Source organism: Capsicum annuum, chromosome 1 (genome assembly GCF_002878395.1).
Source record: "Capsicum annuum cultivar UCD-10X-F1 chromosome 1, UCD10Xv1.1, whole genome shotgun sequence".
NCBI lineage: Eukaryota > Viridiplantae > Streptophyta > Magnoliopsida > Solanales > Solanaceae > Capsicum > Capsicum annuum.
Window position 1 is genome coordinate 248,928,820 of NC_061111.1, and position 8,558 is coordinate 248,937,377.

Consider the following 8,558-nt stretch of genomic DNA (forward strand, 5'->3'; position numbering starts at 1 on the left):
CACAATTATCCAACAAAATATGAATATTGGGAAGTGGAAAATTATTTTTTGGATCTGCTTTATTTAGATCACGATAATCAACACACATTCGAACTTTGCCATCCTTCTTTGGAACAGGGACAATATTTGCCAACCAAGTAGGATGCTGGGCCACTCGAATGACTTTAGCCTCAAGTTGCTTTGTGATTTCATCTTTGATTTTTACACTCATGTCAGTTTTAAACTTTCTTAGCTTTTACTTGACCGGAGGAAAAGCAGGATCGATTGGCAATTTGTGAACTACCAAATCGGTGCTTAAACCGGGCATATCATCATAAGACCACACAAAGATATCCTTATAATCAAGTAAAGTTTCAATTATAGCTTTCTTTTGTTGTGGTTGAGCATGTACACTTATCTTAGTCTCCCTAATATTTTTATGATCTCCTAAATTGATCGCCTCAGTTTTTTCCAAATTAGGATTTGTCTAATTCTCAAACTGTTTTTGGTCTTTGCTTATATCCTCAAATGCTTCTTCTTCATCGTATTCAACTTCTTTATTCATTATTTAATAATTAGATTGGGTTTTTAAATCTGGTTGACAGTTCTTCATGCATGTCATATCATTAGAATTGGCATAGAAAGAATTGTATGATAGAAAATAAATAAATAAAAATCATACTCAAAATAAAACGAAGGGAAACCACGCTTTATTAAAACATAGATAGAAAAAGTTTTAACCTAAAATACCAAGTTTAAAGTTCTGAATTACAATCCTACAATGATTCAATTACAGGAGTAAACAGAAACAAACTACTAAGACTGTAAGAAAAACAAACAAATTACCAAGACTTCTTTAAGTAGGGAGCGGAGTGGCCTCCCAATTGTTAAGCTGGATATCAGGGCCGACAAACTGCACATCTGCATTGATTGTACCTTTCCTAATTTCAACCATATCAGCTTCAATGAACATATTCTGAAAAAGGATAATCAACTCTGTATCATCATCATTCATTGATTCTGCAGCAGGTAACTTAGAGGATCCAACAATACTGAATTTGATGATAGACTCATGAAGTGGCGGTATCGGCTTGGTAAGTGACCATGACTCTTTCTTACGCTTTTTAACCTTCTTTATATCTTCAGCAGTAGGCTCGTATCCCAAACCAAAAGTACCAAAGTTCTCATAGAGGTTTACTGGATGAACTATGCCTTGCAAAAACATCCCTAGGCCTTTTACTGGTTTTAAACCATGCTTCAACATTTCATTCACTACCATAATAGATGCAGAGGACAGTTATGGTCTTGCGATGAGATTTCCCTCGAGGATATGCTCAACAGCCACTACCTCAGAAGCTTGATGAATTAACACATTATCTGCATCTTCTTCGATGGAGTAAACGAAGTAGTCTTTATACATGGATAAATCTCCTTCACAATGAACAATTATTTCTTGCCTGTTGTGTTCAAATTTAACCATTTGATGCAATGTTGATGCGACTGCTTTAGCCCTATGATTCCATGGTCTTCCTAATAACATATTATATGAAGTTTCAATGTTCAGCACTTGGAAATCCATAGTAAACTCCAGAGGTCCAATTGTCAATATGAATTCTATTTCACCAATGACATCAGTTTTTGATCCGTCAAAACCTTTGATGCATACATTATTAGGTCGGATTTTTTCCACATTAACATTCAACTTTTGAAAAGTTGACATAGGACAAATGTTAGCACTTGATCCTCCATCAATTAACACTCGAGTGACGATGAAATGTTCATATTTCACAAAAATGTATAGACCTTTATTTCTCTCAGTACCTTCCATAGGCAATTCATCGTCTGAGAAAGTAATTTTATTTGCTTCAAGGATCCTTCCAACAACTTTTTCCAGCTGATTTACTTTAATCTCACTGGGAACACATGCTTTATTAAGAATCTTTATTATAGCCTTGCGGTGTTCCTCTGAATGTATCAATAAAGACAACAAAGAAATCTATGTTGGTGTCTTCTTCAACTGTTCTACAACAGAATGTTCTGGCAATTTTATTTTCTTTAAGAATGCTTCAGCTTCTTCATCAGTGACATACTTCTTGACTGTCATTCATTCTTCACCGCCTTGTTTATTCTTTCTTAACTCTACTAGAGCATAACATCTTCCAGATTAAGTTAATCCCCCTACTTCATCTATATCTTCAGTCACTTTTTTCCCCTTGTGCATCACCACAACACGATCATAATTCTAAGGGACTTCCTTAGTATCAACCATAGGCAGCTGTGACACTGATTTAATAACAATAGGAGCTATGGGAGCTCCTTTTATGATTAAAAGAGGCTTATTGGATCTTCCGGGAATAATAAGTTTTGGCTTTATTTGACTTGACCCAATATTTTCTGAAATCTCTTTCCCCACCACCAAGGGAACATTCGATGATTCGGGTTTTATTATTACCACCTCCGCTTCTTCAGGCTTTTCTTTTGTCAAATCCACAACATTTGCTGATTTTTCTAAATCAGTTTTAATTTTAATGATCGGCTTAAAGAAAATCATAAAATCTTCACCACTGAGTATCATTTCGTGCATGTTTGTTTCATTATGATCTGACAGCAGATTTTGATTAATATTTGGAGAGTTTGGACTTTCTACCATGATCTGTTGGGTATTAATCAACTCTTGAATGGCTCTTTTCAGATACCAATATATCTCTGTGTTGTGTCCTGAGGCATTAGAACAGTATTCATATCTTCTAGAATAGTCCAAGTTCTTCGGAGGAGGATTCGGGATCCTTCTCTCAATTGGGTTTAGAATATTCATTTTTCTCAGCCTATGAAATAAACTGGTGTAAGATATTCCAATAGGAGTGAAATTATCTTTTACCATGTTATCCCTTTTAAATTCTAGGCCAAAAATTAGACCTAGGAGGGATTCTTTGAACTTGCGGGGCCATTGGATGATTTTGGATTGATGGTCACGCCACTGCGGGTAAGAAGGAGGCCGAACATATGGTTGTGTATTGTAAATAGGATATTGGGGGGATGGAATGAAATATAATGGATTCTATGCGTATGGTTGACGCGCACCTCTCTAATTTTATCGTGGACCTATCACGATAGTTTCTACATCCTCTTTTCTTTTCTTTCCCCCGAAACTTCCTACACCACTTTGAATTGCCTGTGTTGTTGCTTTCAAAGCAGCCTAGCTGATGATCTTTCCTGATTTTATTCCATTCTCTACCATTTCTCCAACTTTGATAACTTCAGCAAATATGCTTCCACTTGTAGAAAGTAAGTGATGGAAATAATCAGGTTCTTGCGCTTGCAAAAAGATATCAATCATTTAAGATTCTTTTATCGATGGTGTGACTCTGGAAGCCTGCTCTCTCCATCTGATAGCATATTCTCGAAAACTTTCAATCATCTTTTTTCTCATGTTAGCAAGTGTAGTGCGATCTGAAACTATCTCAATGTTATATTAAAATTGTTGAATGAAATCTCGAGCCATGTCATCCCATACGTGCCAATGGGAAATGTTTTGGTCAATGAACCATTTAGAAGTTATCCCTGTAAGGCATTCTCCAAAGTAAGCCATCAATAATTCTTCTTTTCCTCCTGCTCCCTTAATTGATTGCAAAACTTTTTCAAATGAGCTACAGGATCGCCGTGACCTTCATATTTGTCAAACTTTGGCATTTTGAACCTTAGCGGCAAATGGACGTCCGGAAACATACATAAATCGTTATATGAAATACTTTTTGGTCTACCTGATCATCGCATATTTCTCATACTCTGCTCTAGGCTTCTAACTTTTCTAGCCATCTCCTCCTATTCCTCATTCTTGAAAATCTTCTTAATCACGATAGGAGTATCGTGTTGATGAACATGATAATGTGGATTTTGAGATTTAAAAGTCATTTCAGGAGGATACAACATACCATAACTTGGTTCCCCCATATTCTTCGATACTGTCGGTTGAGTACCCGCAGTAGCTGGTGCTACAGAAGCAAAAAGTGGGTTATTTGCAATAAATGGATTCAATGGGTGCATGGTAGAAGTACCAGCAACTCCAGACATATTCGCAAATGGGCCAAATCCTGGTGGGTAAAATGGATCACCAGTTTAAGTTGGGTCAGAATTTGGATCATTTGAAGTCGAAAGTCTAGGGATTGAAGAAGGCGGGGCTTGTCCATTCGACCAAGCTTGGTACATCTCTGTCATCTGTTGTTTCAATGACTTTATTTCTTCTATTGATGCTACTTCCTGTGAAATCAACTGATTTTGCTCTTCTTCACTGTCAGACCCTATACCTTCTCTGTGGGTTATTTTTCTTTTATCCTTGTATCTGGTATTATACGGATGTGATGCCAGTTTTAACCACAAACCAACCACCAATTACTTTATCTTTCTGTTACCAAGTAGCAAACGAGTGAGTGTTATATTTTTAACACATTATAATGCCAAGTTATATGTCATGCTTCTATATACATTTTCCAACCTATCATAGAAGGCTTTGTGTTTCATCCCGGCTTTTCTAGGCATATTTTTTCAAAAGTTATGATCGAACCCTTTGGAGGGTTGCCTTCGTATCATGCCAGGACATGAATTAGATCTTGTGTAGTTCGAGAAATTTTTTTAACAAAATGATTGCTTTGTCTTTTTTTTTTAAGAAAATAAATAAAATAAGTGAAGTAAAACATATGTAATATATGTAGAAATAAACAGTCAACTTCATAACATTCTATAATATAAATACGATAAAATAACTAATCCAACACCTAAAATAAAACCTACTAACTGATATCTGAATTTACAGAATTTGCAGAATTTGTTTATCGAAATGAGTCTCGGGTTTATAAGTTTCTTCTAATGCATATCCCCATATAAGTCAACTCAAAATCCAAAAGACGAAACACATTGTTCTTCGGGTCCTAGTAGGTTAGTAACGCATCAATCACCTCCCTATTAGGCTTGATTGTCATAATACTAGTCAAAAAACCCAAATACTTATGTATCTCGTCATAATCGAATGTATCCATTTCGTTCCACCATAACCAAAGTTATAAAGGGTACAATCCATAAACTGAAGCGGTACACTCCCATCTATCTTTTTCTTTGGACGCTTTCCACGAACAGGGGGGGACGTTTTATACCTATTGACAGGGACATAAGATTAATAAATGTCTAAACTTAGACAGAACTTAATTTATTAATTTTTGAAAAGAATTTTTGACTTGTGAGAACTAGTGCGACTCTTAAATTGGGACTTAGATGTAAAGAATAATTTTACCAAAAATCAAAGTAAAATAAACATGACTAATAATAAATTTAGGAAAAACATTTATTTAAGTTGACTCTTATAAAATTTTTTACAATAACATACCTCTAGACAATTTAACTATATATTTGGAGACAATAACCCCTAAATACACTTAAGAGAACAAATATAAAATAAAATGACTTAGAAATAAAAAAAAAAAAGAAGAATGATCGTTTTATGTATGAAGTTGTAAAAAAATTTTAGTCTCACGACCCCTAAAGGTTCAAGACTGTTAAAATATTTTATATATTTTATTATTTTACAAAAATTCAGCTCACGATCCCTAAAGGTTCAGGCTATTATGATTTTTATGTTAAAATTAATTTTGAAAATAAAAATAAAAAGTAAAATAAAGACAATAATATTCATGAAAATAATCATTTTTCTTATTATTATTATTATTTTTCTAAAAATATCCTTCGATAAAACTGTGAATAAATATATTATTATTATTTTCAAATAAATGGTCGTATCCTAGGTAGGACTTCCTATGTATCTCACAAAAAGTGAGAATCAGACCCTCGTAGTTCATGAAGATTGTAAAATCTACATTGCTGTATATTTAAAAATTTTCTTTATTTTTAAAAATAATTTTTTTCTTAAAAAAGAATGATTAACTAAATTTGAGGATAAATTAATCTCTCACATTTTAAAATTGCCTAAAGCCGGTCAACAAATAAATAGCCTTCCAAGAAAATGTCAAAGAGCATGTAGGATGCACATGATGGTCTTTATAAATTAGGTCACCTGTCGTAGACAGACCCGGCCCCTAGACTGGCTTACCCGAGCAGACAATTGAGCCAGGGAGGGACAACTTGGTCGGTAGAAGGACAACACCGCCTTCGTTGCCGATCCGAAGCCCGCCAAACATGTGTAACTATATCCTTAACCAGGTGCCTTGACACTCTGGCTATCTTAAAAAGAAGGTGGGATGCATATGTTGCATTCCCTCTATCCTATTTCAGAGACTCAGAGGGGGTATGCGAGAGAAGACAATATATAATACAGTTCAAATAATATCAAAGCGGTAAATAAGCAACAAGTAGCACATAAGGCCAACAAACACGATAGCAACAATAATTAAAACAGGTATAAGTCAATATAAAAAGCTCGAATTCTTAATCCCCAGCAGAGTCGCCAGAGATGTCACACCCCTTTTTTGCCTGAAGGATTCGAGGTCGAAGGGTTTTTTCAATTAAAGTGACGATATTGAATAGAGATTAATTTATTTACAGAGTTGCCACTTGGAATTGAGTTTTGGTGTTCCAAGTCACCTTATTTAATCCCTAATCAAAAGAAGTGACTCTTTGTTAGTCTGCAAAAACAGAAGACTGGGTAAGGAATTCTGTTGACCCAGGGGAAGGTGTGAGGGACCCCTCGAGTCCCATGGTTCTAGCACGGTCGCTTTTATTGACTTATCTTGACTTAAATTATTTCGATTCGCTCATTTTTATTATATCGAAAACATCTTTATATTAAGGAAATCGATGTAAATTTAATTTTATAGAAAAATATTTATCAAAATTTATTTTGAAATGTCCCAAAAAGATGCGTACGCCGCATTCTTAATTGAGACGAATATTTTAAACGTACCTAAAATTTACCTAAATTTTTATAATAAAAAATCACTTAACATAATTAATTAAATCAACAAATAATTATTAAGCTTGATTAATAATGGTAAGTAATAAAATAAAATAAATAATAAAATACATAAAGATACCCATTTTATGCTAAATTTTAATTTTAATAATACTTTTAAAAATATATTTGTAAGGAAATTTTGAATTTTTGTCAAAATAATTTAAATAAATTACAGTAGTTTTTAAATAAGTTTTAAATTTTTATTAAATCCAAATTGCTATATTTTATAAAATAAATAAATAAAGTAAAGGATAATAATAGTAAAAAAAAAAAAAAGAAAAGATTAATTGCAAATCAAGAAATGGAGTATGCTACTCTAGAACGACTGAAAGGTCAATTTTGATCTAAGAAGAAACTTGGCTATTGGAGATTCACTGGGTCGCCGGCGCTGGGGGGCTGATTGGAGACGATAGCCATGGTTGGTTTACCGGTGAGATTTTTTTACACCGCTATGACGTGGATTCCGGCCATATCTAATGGTTCTATATTAGTTTCACCATTAATGGCGTCACCGGTAGAGGGTTTTGGGAACGGGATTGAGTTGCTGGCTTCCTTGGCGATTTCGACGGTTAATCTTGCTGGAAAAACTATATGTTTTAAATTATATTGATCCCTGATTTTATATTACTCCCGATCTACTGCTTTTTTTCTTATTTCTTCATTATTTTTCTCATCGTCGATCTCTCACGGTGTGTGCAGATGTGTATGTATATACGAAATAGTATGAATGCATTTGTTTATACCAGTGAATACATATATTACAGTGTATAGTGCTACATTTTTATTCAGTATAATAAATAAATAATATCACATATCAAATAGTGGGATTATTAACACAATATTGAATATGTTTTGCTTTGCTACGAAAACATAAAGTCGAATAAGAACCTGTTTTGAAAATAAAGAAAAATACTTGAATATCGTCATCAGAATCGGAACTCGAACAAAATTACGAAACTTCAATTCGATGCTTTTTTTTTTCTCTCTTTGTTCCTGAAGATTTTTACTCTCTCAGATGTTTGTGATTTTTTTTTTTTTTTTGATTTCTTGTTGCAGTATCTAATGATCTATTTTGTAAAGTATGTAGAATCCTTTAAATACAGGTATAGGTAGAATCCTTTAAATACAGGTATTTGGGAGGGTGTAGTTATCTATTTGGGGGGGAGGGGGGGGTGGTTATTATCTGATAGGGGGAAGGGGATTTTAAAATTTTAAAACTAAAGCTCTTCCCTTTTTTTTATATAGAAAATATAGAAAATAATAATAATAATAACAAAATGAAATAAAATAAAAATGAATAAATAAAATAATAATAATAACAAATATAATAATTAATTAATTTTATATTTAAAAAAATATAGTAACAATTTATAAATAGTAAAATATAAATAAAATAATATTAAAACTATTAATTTATTTATTAAAAAATTATAAAAGACAAATTATTATATTTTAAATTTTGTATTATTTTACAAATTAGAATAAAATTAAAAATAAAATAAAATTTCTTAAAATTAACGTGATTTAATTATTTATTATTTAAAAAAATTATTAAAAATAAAAATAACAATCAAAATAATATATGATTAAATATAAATATAAATATTTAATATCGATAAAC